This window comes from Aedes albopictus, chromosome 1 (assembly GCF_035046485.1).
Source record: "Aedes albopictus strain Foshan chromosome 1, AalbF5, whole genome shotgun sequence".
Taxonomy (NCBI): Eukaryota; Metazoa; Arthropoda; class Insecta; order Diptera; family Culicidae; genus Aedes; species Aedes albopictus.
The window spans coordinates 176,380,202-176,407,657 of record NC_085136.1 but is presented as its reverse complement, the minus strand read 5'-3'; the positions used below and the strand labels follow the sequence as shown (position 1 = coordinate 176,407,657).

The following is a 27,456-nucleotide window of genomic DNA, read 5'->3' as shown; positions in this document are numbered from 1 at the left end:
TTTGGCGACCATAGGAATGGTTTAGTGGGTACGAGGAGAGAGTAGTCCTGGATTTTACTTTTGTTGTAGAAGACGGCCTGTCAGACCTACACTACCCTAACCTTCTGTTAGGGTGTCTGTTGAGCAGATTATCCCCCTATGGTTTAGAAGGAAAAAAAAACCATGAACTGTACTACCTAAGTATTCCATCAAAGTGAAGCATCTCAAATCAATGTTTGAGCTACTTCAGATGCCAAATATCAGCGAAAAGATGCTGAAAACAAGAGCTTACTTGAAGGCATCCATAAGGAAAGGTTGAAACATACTGTTAACGTTATTCTAAAATATAGCATGCTCGAGGCACGACAGTTCATCTATAATGAAAAAAGCAAAGCTGGGTTCACAAGGTAACCTATACAGAAGTTACCCTACGAAATTGAACTTTTTGAAGTAGATCCACTTGGGCTACATACGCTTTTTACGCTGAAAATTGATCTGAGGTTTCCTTGTCGTAGCCACTACCCAAACTAGACAGGATTACACTCTTCACAATCACAGCACAAAAAGGAAACATCAACGACCAACCAAATCGGTGTTAATTGAAAAACGCCAATGGCGAAAACGCATTAAGCGAACCCATATAGGTGGTAATGTAAGCTAATTAACAACATTTGAATAACTCCGCCCTTAATTAGCCTCAAATTTGAGACTTAAGAAGGGCAACTGATTATCTCAGAGAAACGCAAGGTCCACTGCACCATTGCTCCGGTTAGCGCAGTAAGGGCGTAATACTGTGGAGGACGCCCTAATTCTCCACAGGCTCCGTTTGTGATTAGGTTTTTATTAGACCCCCCTAACCATTCATTCTTTGGCACGGTAAGCATAAAGCCGCATAACACCATGATTTAGGGGTCACCTGTTTAGTGGACTCTTACCACTGGATCAGGCGGTCCGTAGTGTTATTCTTAGCCGATTGAGATAACCGCTACCGACACTACACAGCTATCTAGGCTGATCGGGAAAAGAAGTTAACATTGATGGTCAACTTCCAAACGAACCCAAACAGCCGGCAAAACGCGGGCACACGAACAAACCGTGTTCCGCCGTATCCTCTAAACCATTGCACACTGGGCATTCGGGAGAATCCGCATGCCCGAAACGGTGTAGATGCTGTCGGAAGCAACCATGACCTGTAAGGACCTGTGTCAGGTGGAATGTAACTTCCCCATGGCGCCTATTAATCCACTCGGTATCAACCAATCCGGTCGTCAAGGATGAAAGAATGCCCCCGTCACGGGCACTCACACAACATACAACCGAAGGAGAACATCAATGGTTAACCTCCTGCAACAGTCGAGGCGCCGTCCAACCGGAAGTCGGAAGGGGACCGGCATGGACGGGCCGACCTCGGCGTTGTAGGGAAGAAACCGGCGATACGGAGCATACCCTCCGGCAGTCGGGGCGCCGTCCAACCGGAAGCCGGCATTGGACCGGCATGGACGGGTCGACCTCGGCGCCGGCAGGACGATGGAAGCAGTAGAAACCGAAATCCAAAAACTACCGGGAACGGTGGGGACCTCGGACCTCTCGGGTTCCCGGGATCCGAGCGGTAAGTCCCATCCCCACTCAACCTCAAGGCCTACCCCAACGAACCTCGAACCAGAACCCCCGGTGGGCCCCCTGGGCCCCTCGGGCTTTCCTGGGACCCAAGTGACAAGTCGTACCACAAAACGATCCTCCAAACCACCACGAACCACCGGCGGGCAGAGCCCCACCACCACGGAACCACCAAACCACAAAACTATCAATACCCCGGACCCCCCGGCCTCGCCGGGACCACATCGGCCCTCAAGGTCGGAAATTGTAGTGGAAGGAGATCGGCAGAAATCAAAGGCCATAACGACCCCCAAGGTCGGGCATCTATAACCGAAGGAGAATATCAATGGTTAACCTCCTGCAACAGTCGGGATGCCGTCCAACCGGAAGCCGGAAGAGGACCGGCATGGACGGGCCGACCTCGGCGTTGTAGGGAAGAAACCGGCGATACGGAGCATACCCTCCGGCAGTCGGGGGCGCCGTCCAACCGGAAGCCGGCAGGGGACCGGCATGGACGGGTCGACCTCGGCGCCGGCAGGACAATGGAAGCAGCAGAAACCGAAACCCGAAAACTACGGAGGGCACCTCGGACCCCTCGGGCCACCGATATCCGAGCGGAAAGCCCCCGCCCCCCACCCCCACACCAAGCAACCACCAAAAACCACGACCAAGCCCGGTCGAACCCCCAAAGAAACCAGCTCTGGACTTTGGATCCCCACGTTCAACCCGGTCGTGGGCACCTCGGGCCTCTCGGAATTCCGGGACCCGAGCAGTAAGACCTACCCCAAGCGACCACCCACCAACATGAGACCCACCAACACCCCTCACAACCTTGACCAGCCCGGTCGAAAGAAGCTCAGCTTCGGACCACCTGACACTGGATCTCTACATTCAACCCGGTCGTGGGCACCTCTGCCCTCTCGGATTCCCCGGGACCCGAGTGGTAAGCCCCACCCCAAGCGACCCTCACCAACACGCCCACAACCACGACCAGCCTGGTCGGAAGAGCCCGATGCAGCCCGACCCCAGGACCCGAGCAGCTAGCCCGTAACCCTCGAAGAGCATCCTCTACCAATCACCAGCCGGCACCTCGGACCCCCGTTTCCGGAAACTGAGCGGTAAGCCGCACCCCCCTCCAAACAAGCGATCACGGAGACAAATTTCGTTCGTTTGAAACAAAAATATTCATGTTTATTCAGTAAACTGATAAAATATTTAAAACTAAAATATTGATTTTTAAAACAAACTCAATTACATATTGATTTCTACAATACCCATTGAAGAGCCCCCCGTTCCGCCGTCGAGAACATAAACAAAACTCTCAAGTTCCAGCTGCATCACCAAACAAAGTTTTCCTCTTGCAAAAAAAAAAAAAGGCAAGTTGCACCAAAAGTTTCCACGAAATCCCATTGATTTCGGGAGCGTATGTTATCTACATGATGTTGGCTAGGGGTCGCAGTACCGACCACTTTTGATGAGTACCGGTATTTCGGTACTGGAACTTACAGTACCGGTAGTACCGGTAAAGTACCGGTACTGGGATTTTTTTTTTCACCTAAATGAAGAATGAGCTATTATTGCACTCCATGGAAATGTACATTTTACAGTTGAATTCCGGTTTTCAGGGATGCCATATAAGCTAACCAGAAAATACTAAATTGAACAAAAATATAGATAGACAAAAAAGATAGAAAGAAATGAGCTATATGAAACTGTTTTAAGAGCTATTCTTAAGCTTCTGCGCAGTTTCACAGGCAGTATCTTGATCAGTCTAAAATGAAACAGGAACAACTTTACATGTACTCAAATCTAGCTGCAAGGTGAAGACAGAAAAAGTTTTAACTGATTTTTCCTTGATGATGCTATCAACGGATTCTAAACAATGAAGGAATATCAAGAACTCCTAATCTAACAAGTTTAATTCTAAGCTAGTTAGTTCATTCCCAAAATTCAAGGATCATTGAACCAATCAATACTAAGATATCCTGGATTTGCAGAAAGGTTGCATATAGGTATGACATGATTGTTTGTCAGTAGTTGGATTTAAATGTTTTCGTATATTTCCATTGCATATTGGCTATAATAATGACCGGGTTTCAGAGATTTGCCGGTACCGAAAGTACCGGTACCAAGGATCAGTCAGTACCGGTATTTCGGTAACAAAAAATTGTCGGTAATACCGATATTTTCGGTACCGGTACTACCGGTACTACATCCCTAATTGAAAGTGCCACGCGGGAAGTGGATTTTCCTAGAGAAGGAAATAATTTTGTAAATATAATTGGAAAACAAATATTTCCGTAGGGCCGACCTGCCACAAAAAAAAAACAAAAAAAATTACATTTGTTTCTAACATAACCAGTCAGAAAATGTTTCAAAAATGGATTGAATTTGCTTCAAATGTGACGTTCGATTTGCTCCAAACAGTTTTATTTTTGTTGCCAGAACAAATTGACAATTTATTTGAGTTTACCTGGAATATTTTTGATTTTACCATGCTTTTTTCTGCGTGATGGAACAGACCCCCTGCGACCAACCCGACCGACAAGACGAGGCACGAAAAGAGCCGCAGGCCCCTGGACCCCGGACCCGAAAATTTAAAACAAATTTCCAAAAAAAAAAAAGAAAATGAAATGTAAAAATTGACAGCCATTGACAGATATTGTATCGTATATTGTATTTTCCCGGGTGAGCCCTTCTGGCTCACCTCTTGTTTAGGATAGAGACGAACCAGCCAAGGGCTGAAAGTCTCTTTAATAAAGACAAATCAATCAAATCAATGAGCATGGATGGCACAAATTTCCCGAATGGAGGAGAACGTGCCTCTAGAGCCGACCTACTGATACCTGATGGTGGTGTAGGGTGACCAGTTTGTCGAATTAAAAGTTTACCCCGGTTATACGACAACAGTCGATGTCGTATTTGCGGGGTAATACGGTAGCACTTGAGTGCCTTTTTAATGCATTGAATAGTCATGTTTGGCAATGATCGGGTTTCTAACTAAAATGTGTTTCAAATAATGGGTTAACAACGAGCTAATGCATCCGGTAAGCGTAAAATTACTTCCATTTCATTTTTCCATTTCAATTTAAGAAAACAATGAAACAACAAAGAAAACTATTAACGGAGAATGGTTACTACTCAGCATAATATTTGAAATTATACCCGACGAAAAAAAATTGCATACGAATTTTTATCGTCTTTAACTTAATTTTACATCAAACAATTTCTTGTATGGAATGTTGAACGCAAGCTTGATACTGAGAGCAAGCTGTAAATTTATAAACTGATGGAAAAATGTGTGCGATACGACGAGGTCCTTTTGTTACAGGTTAAATGATATAATATTTTTAACTGTGTAAGTAACAAAAATGCATAGTTGTGTAGTTTTTGTTTTTATTAGAATTATTTCGCTTCGTTCAGAAATAACGAAAGCATTCTAAAAATTTTCAAAAGACATAGTTAAGGATCCAATATTGACCCATAAAGCTTCGTAAATGGACAGGATGTGAATGAAAATGGGGACGTTAGAGGATGTTTTGAAATTTAACATTTACTTGACATCTTAGAGCATTAAATAATTTTAGACAATATTTTGATCATTCGAACCGTGCACCGATTTATTGGTTGATTTGAATGTATTATGGCGGTGATACCCAAAGTGGGCGAAATCGCCCCCCAGGGGGTGAAAATCAGGCCGAAGGGGGCGAAAATTTGAAAATCCAGAATTGGGGGGCGAAAATACTAAATAGGGGGAAAATAGGGGGCGATTTTTCCAATGATTGAGAAATATCAATTGATTGATTGATTTATCTTTATTATAGAGACTTTCAGCTCTTGGCTGGCAGAAATATCAAAAGTATTGAAATGTATCGTATTAAATGTCAAAAGAACCATTAAAACTCCCTGGCATTTCAAGATTTTTGTTTCTAGGATTATTGAAAAATTGATTGATTGATTGATTTATCTTTATTTGAGAGACTTTCAGCCCTTGGCTGGTTCGTCTCTTTATTGAAAAATGTCTGCTTCCAGATATGTATGTATGTTGCAACAGGTGAACGGCCGCTGTTGTAGATGGCTTCCTATGAAAATATAGCGACTGGCATTTGGTTTTTGGCTATATCTTTGAAACGGTAAAAGATTCCATTTTGGCGCCAAATAACGAAAGGAAAAACATTAGTTTTTGCGCTAGGAAAAAATTTGTTCAAAATAATCTATGATACAGACGGTACTTTTATCAGCATTTTTAGACGCTTTTTCTCTATGGTAAAATTTTTTTCTGAGAAACTTATTTCTCACTGTACTTTTATTGGATTGGATTGGATTGCTGAGGTAATTTGGCGTCGATTTCACTAGAAAAAGTTTGTTCTACGATGCATAGTTTTTGAGATATGATTTTTTAAAGTTTGGGGTATTTTACAAAATTTTGAAAAATCGTGAAATTTCATCTAGCGTTTTACGGAAAAATAGTACACTATGATTTTTTTCAAATTCCAAATATGATCATATATCCACGACCTCTAGCTCTGGTGAAATTTTCATTGAAATCGGAGACCCTTCGGCCCAAACCTGTTCGGTAATAAAAAAAATCCCCCTGCAGACTTTTTAATCAGAGATTTTTCCTTCTTTTAAACATAGGCTGTTCTTCGACGCAGTGTTGCATTTGAACTGAACGCGAGCCAGAAATGATTTAAACGCGTTCAGTTTTTTTTCCAACAAGAACGTAGCCATCGAAGCCATTGAGTGTCAGTGTTTTTGCTGATCAAGAAGGCTCTTCAGATCCCAATGCGACTCTGAACTCTTATGTGCTTTTTCTTTTGATATGTGATGTGAATAACCGGTCCGATCACCCAGTATGCATAAGTAGTGGTGTATAAGCAGTTTTTTTTCTTTATTTCCTCACCTTCCCTGTACAGTTAATTTTGTCCCTTGTTTTTTTTTTTTTATTATTTCGTCCCCGTGATAAGTGTTAGTTTAAGATTTTTGAGTGCCCCGTGGAGGTAGTTAGCTGCCTCAATGGGCGATGATGATGATGGTGGGAGTACGTCGTACCGCATCAGCGAAGCTTTGTTATTGGCACTGGATTGCTAGAGCCAACAAGACGATATAAATGCTAACCCCTTTGTCTTCCTTCACCCTGCTTCTCCAATGGACACCAACAGCAAATCTGTTTCCACGTCCCCCCGCCTCAAGGCCTACCCTCCCGACTTTAGCGGGCCATATGTTGTTTTCTTCCGACACAAAGGCAAACGTTTGAACACCGTTCAAATCAGCAAGGATCTGACTAAGCGGTATTCTTCCGTTATCTCCATTGACATTGTTCGCAATAGCGAAGGTTCGTAGCAGATCACCCGTATCGCCACCGCATAACCGAGTCGCATGTTTTCAACGTGCACGCCAAACACGTCCGATCCCGTCCATCACGAGCTTTGCCAGCCAGCAGAGAAAAACGAAGCCAACCGCCGCCTTGCATCACCGCATCACCGTGTGGATCGACCGACCAATCAGGAGCAAGCTCGAAACGGAGGGGAAATTCAAAATATGTTACTGCTATAAAAGGGATACCAACCCACGCAGTGGGATTCAGTATTGTAACGAATTTCAAACAATAAACATCTAGTTTAAGTGAAGTGAAAGTGTTTTTCGTAATTAGTGAGAACCCAGCCCAGCTAGGAAAGCAGATTACGTAGTGCGACCGATTCAGCCTGTGTCCAGCCAGTTCAGCTTGGTGCCAGCGTGCCGTTCCACTTGAGCCGTGGCTTTCTTTCACCCAGTGCTAGCTCGCTACTTTTCCAGCTCTTTTCAGAGCTACCACTTGAGAGTTATTCAAGTAGTCGATGCTCCCCGCGAGGTGAAATGAAAGCCACATTTTCCTGGACCAAGCGTAGTTTCGTCGGAGGATTGTGCTCGTCCACCATTCGCCGTCGGTCACGGGCCTGCGGCCTAGCCTTTCGTGTGTATGCGTGTGGTAGTAGTGGATTACCACAGCGCCAAGCACAACTGTCGACCATCCAGCGTCGGTAGTCCTCAGCTTCGACAGTGTGTCGAAAGCGTCATCGTGTGTGCACGCGCTGACAGTGTGCCTTCGCGTCGTCATTGTCGTCGGCAGTGAGCCGACTACAGTGGAGTGTGTGTGAGTGGCTAGCAGAGGTCGGCACAGGGCCGATTCTGCCGGCACGAAATCATCGTCATCGCCGTTAGCAATGAGCCAAGCGGCATCGCATCCTCGTCGTAGTCATCGTCGTCGGCAGTGAGCCGACTGTGGTGAAGTGTGTGCAGCTAGCAGGTGTTGGCACAGGGCTGACTCTGCTGGCTTGAATCCTACGTATGCATGTTGGCAATGAGCCAACATATTGTGGTCCATCGGATAAAAATACAGTCCATTGGAAACGTGATTGAACTGAACGTTGAAGAAACAAACGTGAACTAAAAGTGAAGAACTAAAACGAAACCGAACTTTGAGGTGAAAAAGTGAACTCGACAAACCAAGTAAAAAGTGAGTGATTACTCTATCCGTAGAGTATCCAATGTCTCTACAACATTCACCAGTGCGAAGCAACCAGTAGTCAACCATGGAGGAAGCGAAGGCCTAGGTTTTTTTTTTTTTTTGGGATTTGAACCACTGCGACCATTATTGTGATCTATTGTGGTATACCCCTGTCTAATTTTGCATTCATACAGATGACGAGTCACCATTTAGGGTAACCGTCGTTTGCTGAGGATGCAAAGTTGCCCAATCCAGTATAATTCTAAGAATGAACTCTACAACTAAATTGGGATTTTCCAGCCAAATTTCAAAAGGACTTACGACTTCCTTGTTGAAATATTGTCTTCTGCGCACAGTTAATACTGGACAGTCACATAATAAATGTTTTGAGGTCTCAATTTCACAGTTACAAAAACGACAGATATCAGTTTGACACCGGTTAATCTTTTTCAAATGATATCTGGCCGGGCAATGTCCTGTGAAGAGCCCAATGATTATGCTCAGAGATTTTTTATTTAGATTTAGTAATGTTTCTGTAATTTTACTATTTGGCTTTATAAACAGTTTTGACTGCCTTGCATTTTTCGTTGCAATCCAATTCGACTGTATCATTTGATGTTCCCATTTTTTTTATTTCCAACTGTATTTCACATTTAGAAACGCCACATAAAGGTTCAGGCCCCATGAATTGAACACCTGAACCTTCTCTAGCAAGTGAATCAGCTTTTTCATTACCATCTATTCCACAATGACCTGGAACCCAGTACAGATTAACCTGGTTCATAGCGGACAACTTTTTCAACAGTCCTATACATTCCCACACCAGTTTGGACTGGCATATGAATGACTTTAGCGCATTCAAAGCCGCTTGACTATCTGAGAATATGCATATTCGTGTATGCCTGTATCCTCGTTTTAGACATACAGATGCACATTCTAAAATAGCATATATTTCTGCAAGGAAAACAGTTGTCCATTTCCCCATTGGTATTGAAATATTAAGCCCTGGGCCTGTAATTCCAGCTCCAGTGCCTTCATTCATTTTTGATCCATCTGTATAGAATATAACCGATCCTGGTGAGATATTTGGCCCCCCTGATTCCCATACTTGGCGGTCAGTATCAACCACTTCGAACGGTATATCTAAGTTCAGCTTTTTATCCATCCAGTCTTCGTTCATCACTAGTAATGGATTGATTGGAAAATCTTTCAGTATACTCAGATGCCCGAAAAGATTACCTTCTAATAAGATAGTAGTTCTCCTTATCCTAAGTGCACTCTTTCCAGCTTCCATTTTAACATATTGATGCAGTGGAAGCTTATTAAGAGCCGCCTCCAAGGCTTTTGACGGTGTATTATGCATTGCTCCTGTTATAGCTATACAAACCAAACGTTGTAATTTCTCAAGCTTTTTTTGTGCAGTAAGCTGTTTAGTTTTCGGCCACCATACAAATGACGCATAAACTATCCTAGGTCTGACTATAACTGCATAAATCCAATGTATCATTTTTGGTTTAAGTCCCCATTTTCTTCCAAAAGTTTTCTTACTTATCCACAGAGCAGCTGTGGCTTTGTTAATTACCTTCTCTAAGTATAAGTTCCAATTTAGTTTGTCATCTAGAATTACTCCTAGAAATTTTACATTCGACGAATATTGTAAGACAGTTCCGTTTATTGTTAAAGCTTTCATAGTGATTTTTCTTTTGCGAGTGAACGGTATCAAAACTGTTTTTGAAGGGTTGTGATAAGGCCTACGTTCATCAGCGCGGACAGGTAAAGGGTAAGGTCACCGCAATCTTCAATAGTCTGGAGAGAGCGGAGGACGACCCCTCTCAGGTGAGTGTCCCTTTGTTAAAAGTTTATTCGAAAAAGTTGGAAACACATTATGCGGAATACTCCGCTTTGCACAAGGAAGTGTTGAGGCTCGTTCCTCCAAGTAAATTCGACGAACAAGATGAGAAGTTGAACGAGTTTGACCGTCTTCATACAGAAACGATTGTTCGTCCACCTTCCTTTGGTGGAACTGTCCCACGCGCGCTGCCATTTGACCATAGAGGCCATCCTGGCAGTCCTGCGTATGCCTCTTGTGCCGCGCATTTCGAAGCACTCCATGCCCTCACTGATAAGAATGCTGATGGGCACCATACCATTAATGACGGAGAGAGCGTCGTGTGACACGGTACGGTACGCGCTCGCAATCACGGAGACAAATTTCGTTCGTTTGAAACAAAAATATTCATGTTTATTCAGTAAACTGATAAAATATTTAAAACTAAAATATTAATTTTTAAAACAAACTCAATTACATATTGATTTCTACAATACCCATTGAAGAGCCCCCCGATCCGCCGTCGAGAACATAAACAAAACTCTCAAGTTCCAGCTGCATCACCAAACAAGTTTTCCTCTTGCAAAAAAGGCAAGTTTCACCAAAAGTTTCCACGAAATCCCATTGATTTCGGGAGCGTATGTTATCTACATGATGTTGGCATTGAAAGTGCCACGCGGGACGCGGGAAGTGGATTTTCCTAGAGAAGGAAATAATTTTGTAAATATAATTGGAAAACAAATATTTCCGTAGGCCGACCTGCCACAAAAAAAAAAACAAAAAAAAATTACATTTGTTTCTAACATAACCAGTCAGAAGATACATGTTTGTTTCAAAAATGGATTGAATTTGCTTCAAATGTGACGTTCTATTTGCTTCAAACAGTTTTATTTTTGTTGCCAGAACAAATTGACAATTTATTTGAGTTTACCTGGAATATTTTTGATTTTACCATGCTTTTTTCTGCGTGATCCTCAGGCACATAAGCCTGTAAGTACTTTCCAGCTTCCGTCGGTAGCATTTGGTACTTAGCGCGGTGCCCCACGCAAGGCCCAGACGCAAGAGCGCATCGGCAATAGCAGACCAGCTGGCGCTATTAAATGCATTCCTTACATCCAGAGTCACTACCGCGCAAAAGCGAATTCCCCTCCTATTAGGCTCGAGTGCTTTCTCGGTGGTTTTTGTAACCGACAAGATAGCGTCTACGGTGGACCTCCCCTTCCGGAAGCCGTACTGGCTGCTCGAAAGACCATTTTCGCCCTCGGTGAACCTCAACATTCTATTGAGGATGATCTTTTCGAGCACCTTCCCCGCCGTGTCTATCAAGCATATTGGTCTATATGCCGACGGGTCTCCGGGTGGTTTCCCCGCCTTTGGCAATAGTACCAGGCTCTGCCTCTTCCAAGCTTCTGGGAAAACTCCCTCGTCCAGGCATTTCCGCATAGCAGATCTGAACATCTCGGGAGCCTCTGCAATAGCTACTTTTAAGGCCAGGTTCGGAACTCCGTCCGGACCTGGGGCCTTACCTACGCTAAGGGACTTAGCTATCCCCGCCAGCAAGCTTGCTATTTGATGAAAACATTCGCGAAATGATGCGATTTGCTTTCGACAACGAATACGTTTTCACCCATCCTCGCTTTATTCAATCAACCTCCCATACGAGTAGCACACGAACGGACTCAAGACTGACAGCATAGTTGACTCTTCCTTTTCGCCGTTGAGCCGTTGCGTTCTAGCCAAGCATCTCTTTTCCTCGCTTTCGATGCTTTTCGACAGCTTATCGCGAAGCATCGTTGGCTGGAAGCTTTATTAGTATGGTATCGGTACATGCGAATGTTGCTTCTGTGTGCGTGTCGAGCGTTCGTGCCGTAGCTTCGCAAACCAACCTATTCGGTATGGTTCGGCTGTTCGGACGAGCGTGTGACGGCCCAGTCAGATGTGTGCAAAATCGTTTGTGATTTACATCATGTTCGTTTTGCCACCTCTTTGCTGCTGGTCATCGGTGATCAGTGCACAGTTCAATCGCACGCGATAAATATACAGTTGATGAGTTGTGATGAGCACTAGTGTGGTGATCATTTGCATCATTGCCCGCCAGTTCCACATCGGTGACCCTCTCCTCATCGCCAGCCCCAGTCCCCGGCTGTCCTACGAAAGGAGGCCAAGGACTAGGATCATGATGCGGAAAAAGTCTTCCAATGAACCCCTCCAACATCTCTGGAGATTGCTCTGTAGGAGCCATCACACCTCTCGACTTGGCCATAATGATCCTGTAGGCGTCACCTCACGGGTTCGTATTGGCACTCTGACAGAGACCCTCAAAGCAGGCCTTTTTGCTTGCTTTTATCTCGGTCTTAAGCGCGGCTTTTGCAGCGGCGAACACCACCCGCCGTTCGTTTCGCTCTTCCTCTTCCTCGCGGTATGTGTGCTAGCGGACATGATGCCCATAGCTTTAGTGGTGGCAGAAGATGAAGAATGTTACGAGCGACGCGGCATAAGAGGCGCGAGGTGTATCGCCAGAACCTCGTCTATGCTGAAGTGGCAGAGGGAATGGGATTCCTCCAGCAAGGGTAGGTGGACACACAGGCTCATACCGAACGTGTCCAAATGGACGAGCAGGCCCCATGGCGAGATAAATTTTCACTTGACTCAATTTCTGTCAGGCCATGGGTGCTTTAGGTGGTATCTGCACAGATTCGGACATGCAGGCTCCCCCGCATGTTCGGAGTGTGCAGACTGCGACGAGACCGCGGAGCATGTGCTCTTCGAATGTCCACGTTTCGTGGAGCAAAGGTCGGATTCCACCGGAAAAAAGGTATTTTATTACGTCTATTTATAGGACAGATGCCCTGAACGCCCAGCGTCCTATAAATAGGACAGTCCTTTTGATGTGAATATCTCCAGCATTATGCAAAATTTTAGAATGCTGTCTTCAGAGAAGATGTTCTCCACACCCATACCTTGCTCATAGTGGACAATATAGTTTGCGACTGGTTCACTAGGTGGCGTAAACGATGCTGCAAAGAATGCATATTGTCACGATCTGTGAGCTTAATTTCCAATGCGAAAAAAAAATATTTCCCTGAAATCTTGACAATGGTTAATAATTTACAGTTCATTTCTTCGGCAGCAGAGTTGTTAATCAATACATACAAAAGTCGATTTTTGTATGATTGTATGTTTATAAGCTTGTATGTTTATATGTTTGTATGTTTGTCTATTTGTATGTTTATATGTATGTACGTATGTATGCCGGAACATAAACAAAACTCTGAAATGCGTCAAGAAATTTCAATCAAATTGGGTATACACTTTCCTTAGCATGTGGAGGTGGTAATAGGGATATTGAAATTCAAGATGGCGGCTTAGGTTCCAAGATGGCGGTCAAAACTCCAGAATATAAGCTTTTTAACGGCATTGCTGCTTCGGATACTATGCAATATGGGTATCTATGGATCGGGCTTCACAAGTAGAACTCAAAAATGAACATCCGACGCCATTTTGAAATCCAAGATGGCGAACCATATCCAATATGGCGGCCATGGAATGATAGTTTGATCTACAATACCATGCAATATGGGTTTCTATCCATCGGACTTCATGAGTAGAAGTCAAAAATCGACATTTGACCCTATTTCGAAAACCAAGATGGGTTTCTATCGATCGGGCTTTATGAGTAGAAGTCAAAATCGATATTTGACCCTATTTCGAAATCAAAGATGGCGGCCATGGAATGGTAGTTTGATCTATGATACCATGCAATATAGCCCAGGTAACCATTAAGCACTGTTATAAGCATTATATAGGACATTGAGTAGCTTTTCAGTGCCAACAAGCTCTGTAAAAGATGTCTTAATGCTTATAGGCCCTGTCAATCGTAAGCACAAAAATAAGCCGTGTGGTAACGAGTGTCTTATCCGTTCACCTATATACAGTGCGGTGCAATCGTGTACATACATGCAGCTGAGCAGAGCGCACGGTCGGCTCATGCTCGGCTGCGCAGCAGCCGAATAGTTAGTTCGTTATACACTCTTGTGCTTATCACACGCGGCTACCACAAGTGGCGACGAGGATTAAAAAAACAGAAAAGTTGAATGATTTGCGAATAAAGAAGAAAATGTGAAGTGAATTTGATTTCGATCGAAAATAACCAGTCAATGAGTGAAATAAGAATTTAATTGTTTTCTTTATATTGTGTGTTTTATTCAATGGATGCGGCTTAGAAAAAAAATATGCTGATGGGAAGAATACTGAGCCCGTGTTAACGCGTTAGTGTTTTTTCTTGATTATTGATTATATTGAAAAAAAAATGTGAATAGAACAAGAGAGAAAAGTTCGAAGGCACAGAATATTTGATTTAATTAACAGTGAACGGGGGGAAAAATAAAGAAAGCGGTGATGCGACGACGCTCCATAGCGAGCGCTTTGTGCGAAGCCAAGGTCACCGGTTCATTGTTCCGGGTGCGGGGCCGAAAAAAAAGCATCATAGCGATTGTGGGGCGGTGAGCGGAGAAAAGCCGGATGTCTTTTATGTGCGGATTGCAGGTAATTGCAAAGTGATGTAGATATGCTGATGTGGCAATGCGAAAAAAAAGGTGAAAATAGTATCATTACATTGATGTTTCTGTGGTAATTGGCGAAAAGTCGATTGTATTGAAAGCTGTACTAAAAGGTGCGTATGCAAAACCATTTAACCATATTGATTGGTTTAACAACTATAACTGCTGGGTTTCCAGAGTAATCACCAAGATTTGTTTTAAATGCATTCGATATTTTTTTCCGAAAGAAAAATTTTAGAAATAAGAGAAGCTGACATTTATTTAGTTTGGGCAATGATCTTTTGTATTATGAGAGAAATGCAGGGAACTAATCATGGCAATATGATGCATTTTATGCAAAGCTTCGTGATTGAATTCACTTGAAAAAAAAAAACTGTGAAGTATTGTGATTGAATTCACTGATAAAAACAAACTTGTGATTTGATTAGCTGGAGACTAGTCTTACGATAAATGCTACTCGCACTCCCTTCGAATGTTTACAAGGAATTGTATCCTAGCAGTGTCGATATTCATCGGATGCTGTGTCCATCCATACAACTCAGCTTAGCGACAGCGACCGTTGGTCAAGAGCATGGTATTTGGATGCAATATGAACTTAAACCCACTTTTGAATCGCTGTTTCGTCCGAAGGTCATACTTGATTCATACAAACCGCTAAAAATACTGTTACATTGGACAGCTTCCATCGATGTTCGAGATGCCAATCAGTTGGGGTAAACAGTTAAAACTACCCAAACGCTTATCATTTTGTTTAGTTGTGGTAATGTATCCATAGTTGCTCCTTTAAATCTTGTTAGCTGCCTGGGAAAGCCAGTTGCTTCTAGTTTTTTAATAAACCTTCTAGTTCAATATCGAGTAATTCCATTAATAAGAAGGATGCGTTGAGATATGATGTTCAAGGAATTTTGGAATCGTTCTTCTAAGCAGATCTTTTGTGCTGTGCTGTTATTTTATGTACCGATTTTGGGAAAGCCTTAAATTATAGCTCTCATATCTTTACCGGCTCGCTAACCGAAATTATGTTCGCTTTTAAATATTCCCGTGTTGATTGTAAAATTACTCACGACGGGCTACCGAATTCTTGCTGAGCTATATTGGTGGATCTGTCGTGAGGTATAACTGCCAAAACATATATGCTGATGCACTTCTTTCATCTCGCTGCAGGTAAGACATCATTTCTTAAGCAGCACCTCCTGCCAAGTAACTACGCATCCCTTAGCTGGCAACTATTTGTGAAGGCTTGCTCGAAGTAGGGACTAATAAAGACTTATTACTGTCGACTTCCATTTTTCAGAATTGAACTCTATATAGCATTGGTTTAGTTAGTGATTATGATAAACTTCGAAACATCAACGGTGCATAGAATGGGTTTTATTTTAACTGTGATTAAATTCACTACTCGCGAAGACTGTTGTGAGATAGACCGAAAGCACTTGAAGAGGGTTGTGATTACCCAAGCAGCACCTGCAATTCACGCAGAAAAAAGCATGGTAAAATCAAAAATATTCCAGGTAAACTCAAATAAATTGTCAATTTGTTCTGGCAACAAAAATAAAACTGTTTGAAGCAAATAGAACGTCATATTTGAAGCAAATTCAATCCATTTTTGAAACAAACATGTATCTTCTGACTGGTTATGTTAGAAACAAATGTAATTTTTTTTTGTTTTTTTTTTTTGTGGCAGGTCGGCCTACGGAAATATTTGTTTTCCAATTATATTTACAAAATTATTTCCTTCTCTAGGAAAATCCACTTCCCGCGTCCCGCGTGGCACTTTCAATGCCAACATCATGTAGATAACATACGCTCCCGAAATCAATGGGATTTCGTGGAAACTTTTGGTGAAACTTGCCTTTTTTGCAAGAGGAAAACTTGTTTGGTGATGCAGCTGGAACTTGAGAGTTTTGTTTATGTTCTCGACGGCGGATCGGGGGGCTCTTCAATGGGTATTGTAGAAATCAATATGTAATTGAGTTTGTTTTAAAAATTAATATTTTAGTTTTAAATATTTTATCAGTTTACTGAATAAACATGAATATTTTTGTTTCAAACGAACGAAATTTGTCTCCGTGTATATTTTTTTTCTATTCCACAGAGTTTCAAGGCTTGCGTTGATATCAATCACAACTCTTGCGAAATGCACGAAAAAGACTAATCCTGTTAAAATTGGATGAAACATGTGATGCAGGTTTTAATTTAATTAAGTAAAAAAAAAATAAGGTTCAAAGCCTGGTATAACATTCAAAAGCTTGGTATTCAGCAGCTCTTTTATCCGTCACGAGTTCAGAGTAATTCTTTTTCTGAAGGTACATAAGAACTTTGAATATTCTTATGGTATCTCCAGTTAGCCTAGTGGTGGAGCTTTCGGATTTGGAGACGCAGGCATCGATTCCCGATTCAGTTGGGACTCTAAACTTGGACATAGCGTGTTATTGTGCTTACCATACAATATGCACATTCTTGCAATGACAGGCAAAGGTATTCCTTGAATTAATACCTGATTAAGCACTTAAAGAACACAAAGATGATAAGAGTTAAGCCAGGTTCCGGTGAGGGGGTAGAAACTTTCAGAAGAAGGAGATGTATTGATTCGTGCAGTGTATTGATGAGTTGTGATTAAATTCACTGACTGAGTATAAACTATACAGAAAGCATACAGGAGGTGCTGTAATTGATCGACAGCTGAGAACAAAATGAAATTGTCACAAACATTGTATTATTGTTCAAATCAAAACTTGGGTTATGTAGACAATATATAAAGAAATCATCACTGCAGACTGAGTTGTTAGATTGATTGCACTAGAGCGGCTCCAGAATAAACAATATAGGATCGGTTCTTGCAAACAGGATGGTTCTTTGGAGTTGAAAAGGATTACAGTGCTCTCAAACTTCCAGACGATTGAAAATAGTATACAAACATGCGGTTTAAACATGGAAAATTATAACATGTCAAAAATAAGAGTTCGAAAACTGAGATGTGTACGAATAGTAAGTGTGCAATACGTGATCACGTGAATAATCTGTGAATAATAAGCGTGTGTTGACAATACAGGAATGTAAATTTTCCATGACTAGTGGTTCCTAATGATCATGCGTGGAAGAAAGCCAGGTAGATGCCGTATTGAGAAAATGCCTGTTTTAAGTAATCCGATTTGAATTAACTAAAAATCCCTTCATCTATCCGGGAAGTTGTGATCTATCGAATAGTGCACTCCACTTATCGTACCAAACAGTAAGCCTATGAGGAGTTAGCTGACTATGACGATGGAGGAGTGCTTCCATAACTATAACGACTGTTTATAGTTGTAAAATCATATCGTGGCACGGAATGTCAAGTAAGATAGATAATCCCTAAAATGGAAATGCATTTGGGGTAAGAGTCTACCAGAATGTACTATATTTATTACAATAGGTAGAAATATACTGAGATGCAGATCAGTGAAGAGAAGATTAAATGAATACCCATTCCTAACTGTACAAATTCAGTTAACACAACGAGGAAAAGTCAAACGAATTCATTGATGAATAACCTTTCTAACCAGATAGGGTATTGGCTCCCTTATTAAGCAAGTGGCTCCCATTTTCATCCCACGAAAAACAAAGGATTGAAACGCTGTTTGTTTTGTTTCTTATTTTTGTATTTTTTGTTAGAAGTGAGCACCCATGAAAACAAAAAGAACGGAGTCAATCCGTTACGTAATCGCTTGTTTTCGAATAGGATGAAAATGGGAGCATGAGATTACTGATGGCACACGTACCCTAATATGAAGATTTTTTTGGTGAAATATGAAGGAGGAGATGAAGCAGACGAGAAGTAGTAGAAGGGTTGCCTCAGCAACAGCATAAGTGAATGAATGCTCAACAATTCCAGTTAAGTACAATATAATGCGGAATAGTGCAATCATTAGATATTCATACACTGCAAAACATCTATTGTAGCAATACTGCGTTGAATCATTCTATTTAGTTATTGATTAGTCTCCATAACGTATTGTTATTCAGAGACGTGGTCAGATCACTTAACTAGAGTACAGCTTTTAAAATATATTTGCACTTAAATATAGTTTGAACTATAACTGACAAATTTAGAATAAAGAACGTAACGAGTGTCTTATCCGTTCACCTATATACAGTGCGGTGCAATCGTGTACATACATGCAGCTGAGCAGAGCGCACGGTCGGCTCATGCTCGGCTGCGCAGCAGCCGAATAGTTAGTTCGTTATACACTCTTGTGCTTAACACACGCGGCTACCACAAGCCATATATGGGTATATAACGCTAACTTTTAGTGCTTGCTGGCCCTGTGCCTTTAGGCCGAATAAGATGATTGTCGGTGCTGTTGCTCGGCTTGAGTTGTATGACATTCGTGTCAATCAAAATTGAATTCAACCAAAACAATACTGAGACCAATGAAAGTGAATGGAGTTCAGTGGAAAGATTCGCGAGAATGAATAAATTTGATCAGCGTGCAACAGCACATTTAATCGACGTTTAAACACGCAGGCAGCCGTTTCCATAAGGATTATGTTTTAAACTGGAATCGTGATCAATCTCCTACATCTATCTGACAAATTCCACATCAATTACCCCTTATTTCTTGCCTTATCTTTATGCTACCGATTTGCACTTCCCTATATCAAACCCCACTAGAACTCCAACTTTATCATGTTCGTCCTCCGGCATGGTCTCTGGACTAAGTGACGATCGCAACCTCTTAAATACCAACAGCTTCTTACTCGTGTGAGATCTTTCCCTCGACCGCTTCTACTAAATGGAATCAAATTTTTCCAACTTTTATTTACTTTAAATATGGTTCTAAGAAAGCGAACTCCATGGTGCATTGATGGAGCAGATGGGAAGTTTGACGACGAGTGTCGACTCAAGAGGAATCTCGAGGACTACGACTGAACCCTGAAGCGAGCAGCAAAAAAGTTCGATAGAAACACTAGACGCAAGAAAAAGACAAAATATAAACAAGTTATATTTTTCTCTTTTTTCTTTTTCCAATTTTTGACAGCTCTTTTTCCAGAGACTCGGTACGAATGGTTTCAGCAGGCCGTATATCAGCCGAATAATTCGCCAAAAATGGCTTTTGAGCAGCTCTATTAGAGGATATAGAACTTATTAGCTCTGTTAACTATGTTCTATATTCGACTATAGAGCCGAATTAATGCCACTTTTACGGCATAATGGTTACTTGGGTGAGCTAAACTGGAACAGCTCAAAAAATGAGTAAATTGCATTTCCAGCGATAGCGCTGGCCCAAGTACAAAAACCCAAACAGTTTAAGCCGTATAATATTCTTCACATCAGCAAGAATATTATACAACTTAAACAAATGAGATTTTTGCACTTGGGCCAGTGGTATCGCTGGAAATAAAATTTACTCATTTTTGAGTTGTCCCACTTTAGCTCCAAAATGAGTGAATTTTCTGACCGTGTGCACGGAAAAAAAAACACATTACCTAAAAAATACGTTAAAAGAACGCAAAAATAAGTAAACCGCTTGAGCTTTTTACCCAAAAGTGGGTTGTTTTCTCGCTCTCCCGCTCGCAATGTTGTCAAAAACAAAGCGAGAAGCAGTCACCTAGCCGATAATGTCCGTGCGAGAAGCCAAATTTGAGTTTTTTGCCGTTTACCCAAAAGTGGGTTTATTTCAACCCACTACACGGAGAGACGAAACTACCCAAAAGTGAGTTCTTTCCACCCAACTTCGGGGTTGCGTGCGTCAAGCCAATTTTGAGTTGATGGAATCGATGTTTTTGTTGGGTTGTTCCCTCTTGCTTCCATGTGAAAAAAATACCCAATTTTAAGTTTTTTCCACCCAACCGAAATTTTGACTAGGTTGTATTCACTCAAATTTGAGTACTGTGCTAGAAACTCAATTTTGGCTTGACGCACGGAACTGCAAAAGTTGGGCTGTTTCTCTCTTCACTCTCTGACAACAACAGAAAGAGCGCATGAAAAGGGAGATGAAAAAGAACTCAAAATTGAGTTTAAAAGTACCTAATTTTGAGTTTTTCAGTTTCTCCGTGTAGGGTACTTCGAAAGTCAACGCTACACTGCGAAACCGGCATTACCCTTTAAGGAGTTAAAAGTACCCTTTTTTTTGCTTGTATATGGAGCTGTCAAAATAAAGGATACTTCTGGTGTTCGATTTGAATAGGTCGAATCTGCATAGGAATCACAGCAAACATACGACCTATTCAAATCGAACACCAGACTTGTCAATTTCTTGAAATGGGTAAATTTTGCCCTACTCATAGATCCGACCGTGTACTCTTCAATGGGTGAAAAATGTATTGAACAGTTTCATGGCGCATCCAGTCGCACAAGACTGATGTTTGTGATTCTGCTAAGTTTGACGATTTTTTCGGGTAAGTGCAACGAAATTAAATTATGTCTGAAAGTGACGAATTGATTAACGATTTTTCATTTTATTAGGATTTTCGTGGTTCTGGACCGGCTCAGCCTTGGGCTCAGCGATCAAATTTGGAGCCAACATTTTATCGACTGAAGACCAGATGCCGAATGTATGACCATAGTCATTAAGAATTAAAGATTAATTTATTAATGAATAAATATTGCACATTTACAAAATATAATTAGTGTTGTTTTTTATTTCTGGAGCTCGATTTGAATAGGTCGTATGTGATTTCGTCGATATAAAATTCGATCAGTTGGATTCGCTTCTTATGGCGGAAACTGTTAAAATTTAACAAAATTAATACATACAAGCGATTCCTTACAAAACAGGCTTTCGGTTTTATCATTAAAAGCCACTGAAATATCATCCATATTTCTACTATTACTAAAATAAACTGATCGAATTTTATATCTACGAAAGCACATACGACCTATTCAAATCGAGCTCCAGATTTGATTGATAATTTTAAAATTCAAAAATTTCTAAGTCCGCATAAAATGATAAAAAAGGGTAAATTCTGGAGCTCGATTTGAATAGGTCGTATGTGATTTCGTCGATATAAAATTCGATCAGTTGGATTCGCTTCTTATGGCGAAAACTGTTAAAATTTAACAAAATTAATACATACAAGCGATTCCTTACACAACAGGCTTTCGGTTTTATCATTAAAAGCCACTGAAATATCATCCATATTTCTTACTACAATAAACTGATCGAATTTTATATCGACGAAAGCACATACGACCTATTCAAATCGAGCTCCAGAAATGTACTCTTTTCAAATTTCAAATCGTTCTAGAAAAAGGGTAAAATTCACTCGTTGATTTGACGTACAAGCGGTTTACCCTTTTAAGAGTAAATGCCGTTTACTCTTTTTATGAGTTCACCTAGTTACTCTCGAAATGGGTGAAAAAGTACTCTTTAAAGAGTACTTCAGAGTACTTCAGAGTACTTTTATGCCGGGATCAAACGGAAACTACCCACTCAGAGCTTTGACGCGATGTAGCCAAATTTGGGTTCTCGCACGCAAGAGCCGGTATGAGTGAAAAGAACTTATAATTGGGTTGATTTATGGTTCCGTGTGCACGAACAATACACTCTAAAAAATTTACACGTCGGAGTGATGTGTTTTACACATAGATTTGCGCAAATTGTATTGTCGGGCCGCCACCAAACCGGACTTCGCACAATCAAGTCGCGACGCGACCCAACTCGCGACGTTTTTTAGTCCTGTCAAAAGTAGTGCGCATCCTTCCCGTTATTGTCAGCAACACAGCGCACTAGATGCGAAACAGTTGCGACACTTCTGTGGGCCAAGAAATTGGCAATTTTTGATTGAATGTCGGTCTTGATTCCAACCGGATAGATAATAAAACCAGTGAATGTCACGTGTGAATCATACACGCAGAAAAATGGCGCTTGTTTAAAACAATAAAACGCATGGTTGATTTTCAAACACGCAGAAAAATAAATTGTAAACATAATTAAATTCTAGTTCAAATCAACCGACTTTTCAGTTTACTATTTATAGCGACAAACTGATTTCTAGTTTAAACTGAACTGTTGCAACTGTTTGATAATACAAATGTTTTAATTTGACGAAATTTTTGACAGTTTGTCAGAACAAACAGAGATTTGGTAGTTTCAACATAAAATAACATATTGTTTTAAACGACTGCACTTTTGTGACTAACAAAGCCGGAATGTGATTGTGTTGGTGACGGCAGCTCCTGCGGCAGCTCGGAAATCAATTTTTAGACCGTCGGTGAGCGGATTGGGAGGAGAACGACTAAAAAAAGACAAAAAAGGCGAAGCCGATCAACTTTTTGTGGATGCTGTCGAGAGTACCTGCGCGTTATCCATCACGACCAAAGCTGCACTTGGAAGTTGGCGTGATGGATTTGCTGCACCTTCTTCGTTGTGGCGATGTTGGGGTAAGCATTTTATAGGTGTGTGAGTGCTTTCGGACCAAGTTTCGGACCATGTTTATGGTTTTTATTTTGTTGAAACAAATGAAATTTTTGACATTATATGAAATGATGGTAATCGGTTGTTTTTATCGATAAACCCTAAATGAAAACAATTAAATATAACTTTGGAATAAGTAAATTCTCAGTTTGAAAATCAACCATGCGTTTTATTGTTTTAAACAAGCGCCATTTTTCTGCGTGAACTGAGAATTTACTTATTCCAAAGTTATATTTAATTGTTTTCATTTAGGGTTTATCGATAAAAACAACCGATTACCATCATTTCATATAATGTCAAAAATTTCATTTGTTTCAACAAAATAAAAACCATAAACATGGTCCGAAACTTGGTCCGAAAGCACTCACACACCTATAAAATGCTTACCCCAACATCGCCACAACGAAGAAGGTGCAGCAAATCCATCACGCCAACTTCCAAGTGCAGCTTTGGTCGTGATGGATAACGCGCAGGTACTCTCGACAGCATCCACAAAAAGTTGATCGGCTTCGCCTTTTTTGTCTTTTTTAGTCGTTCTCCTCCCCATCCGCTCACCGACGGTCTAAAAATTGATTTCCGAGCTGCCGCAGGAGCTGCCGTCACCAACACAATCACATTCCGGCTTTGTTAGTCACAAAAGTGCAGTCGTTTAAAACAATATGTTATTTTATGTTGAAACTACCAAATCTCTGTTTGTTCTGACAAACTGTCAAAAATTTCGTCAAATGAAAACATTTGTATTATCAAACAGTTGCAACAGTTCAGTTTAAACTAGAAATCAGTTTGTCGCTATAGTAAACTGAAAAATCGGTTGATTTGAACTAGAATTTAATTATGTTTACAATTTATTTTTCTGCGTGTATGGAATCACTAACATTATTTTTTCTCCAATCTTCAAACAATCCACACGACTCTTATGTGTACCTCACATGGAATTCAAATTGAATACATTTGGATTCTGATGGACTTGCCAATGAATGTATATTTTCAATGTAGTTGAATTTGACTTGTAAATACATGCAATCTTATTGGGCGGTTCATACATTGGGCGGTTCATGAATTTCATGTTATGATGCCGTGCCGATGTAGTTCTCCAGGCAAAATGCAATGAGAAAGCTCTTATTTCACACGAGCTCATAGTTTTACAATTACGATTTTAATTTTGAATTTCGAATGTGTTCAAAAAAAATAATAATTTCAGTACACACCTTCTGCTTTTCAAATTAAAATCGTAAATGAAAAACCAAGAGCTCGCATGAAATATGAACACTTTACTTTAAAGACGACTTTGATGCTCTGTATTATTTAAAACTCCAAGTTTGAAATTTTATAATCATTTTATTTAGGTACAATAGTTTAGAAACATTTACAAAGATTTGCCTAAGATATAAAAAACTACATACTTATTCATTTATTTGATCAATAAAACTCACCGTCGATATCCCAAGTAACAACAAGCATTATATCATAACATTAATTCCATCGTATTATAATTTAGCTAATGCAACATAACTTTTATTTTACATCTGTCAAGTAATGAAGCGTTTAATCTACATTATGAAAGCATTGAAGCATTACGAGATTTTGACGGTTCTGTATAGTTCTATAGAGCCGTTGTTAAATGCTTCATTGCATTACCATGTTAAAAGCTTTATAGCAATCAATAATGCAAGCATTTATTACTTTATATGTGCCTTTACTAAAGCTTCCATCGTTGTAAACAGAAAAATATCGCTCAGTTCGAAAAAAAAACTGTGAAACACTTTTAGAAACAGAACCATTTAAAACAAACCAAAATTTTCATGGATTGCTGCGGAGCACTTAGATTATCACGCTCTGATGTGGTCGGCGTTCAGTCAGAGTGGACTACGCGATTTTTCTGGCAGTTAAAGATAAGCTGAGGAATTCGTTAAACCTGTACTTTTCGACGTTATTTTGATGCAGATGTGTCATTACATACAAGAATAATAGTATTTCTAAAAATAATGCCAGAGGTTTGAAATTTCAAGTGCTTGCAGGACATTTTCTCGAAATTATTGAAAAACAGATGGTTAAGTCAGACCTAACGCCGACCATGTTGCTGTGTGAAAATTTATATTATGTATGTTTTTTTGGGTTTCTGGTTGGGACATGAAAATAATCAGATGCTGAGGGAACAAAAATTATGTGGGGTATCGGTTTCCTTGTTTAACCGGATTTCATAAAAGGAAGAATTGAAGCGCTGTTTGTATTGTTTCTTATTTATTGTATTTTAGGTAGAAGTGAGCACATATGAAAACAAAAAAACAGAATCAACACAGACGAATTTATATTCGAGAGTAACATAACTGATGGCATTCAGACCCCGGCACATTTTTTAGAGTTGCTGAAAACACAACTCAATAAGGCACTAGCTAAGTATACTTCACTTTATGTTGCACATTTTTCCAGGTGCAAAATACATGGTCGTAGCACACAGCATTAGCGCGTCCGAGTTTCATCGTGGTCAGTTTCAGCAGTCTAGGTTCAATTCCCGAAATACAATAAAAAACATCAAAGTGAGAGTATCGGAAGATAAAAATAGATAGAAAAATGATAAACATACTTTTTTTCATTTTTGACATGATGCATTAAGTGTGCATTCCATGCGATTTGATTGCATTAGCTATTGTCGGGCCGCCACCAAACCGGACTTCGCACAATCAAGTCGCGACGCGACCCAACTCGCGACGTTTTTTAATCATGTCAAATGTAGTGCGCATCCTTCCCGTTGTTGTCAGCAACACAGCGCACTAGATGCGAAACAGTTGCGACGCTTGTGGACCAAGAAAATGGCAATTTTTGATTGAATGTCGGTCTTGATTCCAACCGGATAGACAATATAAGGTACAAGCATTTTATATGCTTTAGCAATCACCACAGTAAAGCTTGCTGTAAATCAACAATAGTAGCGCCACACACTTAGAAAATAGAACCGAACTCGGTTCAATTTCAACCGAGTTTTTATCTGCTGAACGCTCGGTTCCTCGCTCGGTTCAAAACTTTACAACCGAGTTTTCGGTAGACGTTCTTTGTCATAGAAACGTCAAACTTACCGAAAAAACTCGGTCGAAAAGTCTGATTCAACCGAACATTCAGTACAATTTATTATTACCGAGAGCTGTCAAACCAAACGAATTTCGGTTCTTTTTATTAGTCCTGCATTTCATTCATAGTAATTTCCAAGGTAATTTCAGCATAAAGAATAAAAACAAATTCATAATTGGAGAAAACAATGATTTATTACTTGCTCCCAATGTTTAAAACACACCTATTTTTAAATACAATTTTGCACATATTTTGTTTGTTCGTACATGCCGCAGATTGGATGAGCAACCAACGGGTAAAGCTTCATCTGGTGAAAAAACTTACATGCCATTTCCTATGCGGTTTCTAAAAAAGCTTGGGAATTACGTTGTTGCTGGTTCGTCTGTGGCCTTTTTCTGGAGATTGTTCGTGAGCTGAAAACACACGTCTTCAATCAATATAGATGTTATAAAAATATAATAAAAACAAATTTTCTCACCTATTTCCTCTGCGATTGTAATTTACGATCCGAATGCAAGGACCTTCACTTCAGAAACAAACATGGCCGATTGGTTTGCGTAGTCAAACCAAGTGCGCAACCGACTTTTCGGTTGAAGTATCCGACGTGAAGTTCACCGCATTTGACGTTTGAACAATGCTTGGTGTTTTGTTTTGCCTCGATTTACCGAGTTTTCTCGGTATGTGCTACCGAACTCGTACCTTTTGCTGCTTCACCGATGGTTTCGGTTCAACTGACAATCAAATAGATGAAAGTATACCGAAAATCTGTTGCCTTTCAAAACATCAGGAGCAAAACGACATTTTGAAGCGATCTTTTCGGTTCCCCATTATAAACCGATGCTGGTCGGTAGAAAAATGAACCGAGTTCGGTAATATTTTTTAAGTGTGCACTTTCGACTTTAAACCTACTTTAATGGTGCCTATATGCAGGGCCGGATCTAAGGGGGGGCCGGGGGGGCCCGGGCCCCCACATTTTGGGGGCCCCCACAAACACCTTTTTTCGTTGCTAACATTAGCTTTATTTTTCATATTACTCAAGTACTGTTCGAAAATAAGGAAAAAGATTGTTGGTCATCTCTCCTAGGGGCCTCCACATCCGCTCGGGCCCCGGGCCCCCACAATCCTTAATCCGGGCCTGCCTATATGACAAAACAACTTTATATCGCATGTCATATAATACACTATAAACCGAAAATAATGCTCTATATAAAGCGTCATGGTTACTTGGGATTCCATCATTTGACGACATGTTGTAATGAAGATACGGACTGCACCTGGAGGCCAACCGGAACCGCAGCCGTTTTGTTACCGATGGATGCAGTACGGAACTCTCCATAACGAAAGATGCTCCCAAAGAGCCCTCCGAGCCCTTGTCGGAGCCTTGCTTGGGACATGATTGTGCTACAATCGTTACGGGATCGTCTTCTTGGTGCCAGTGGAACTTTAGATTATGCTACCTAGATTCAAAATTCAGACAAATTAAAATCAAAATCAACACAAAACAAAACACAAAAACTCACCCTTTTTATATTTCTCACGGTTCCA

The 27,456-nt window shown here is 40.8% G+C and overlaps 1 protein-coding gene and 1 long non-coding RNA gene across 3 annotated transcripts in view; one reads left to right on the top strand and one right to left on the bottom strand.

The window, feature by feature from the left end:
- LOC109426538 (syntaxin-16) overlaps nt 1-27,456 on the bottom strand; it is a 112,181-nt gene that overhangs the window by 83,917 nt on the left and 808 nt on the right. The gene's annotated exons all lie outside the window — the stretch shown is intronic.
- On the top strand, nt 20,694-26,557 carry LOC134285316 (uncharacterized). The gene is made up of 2 exons (XR_009996289.1): nt 20,694-20,827; nt 20,895-26,557. It is a non-coding gene; the product is annotated as an uncharacterized LOC134285316 (long non-coding RNA).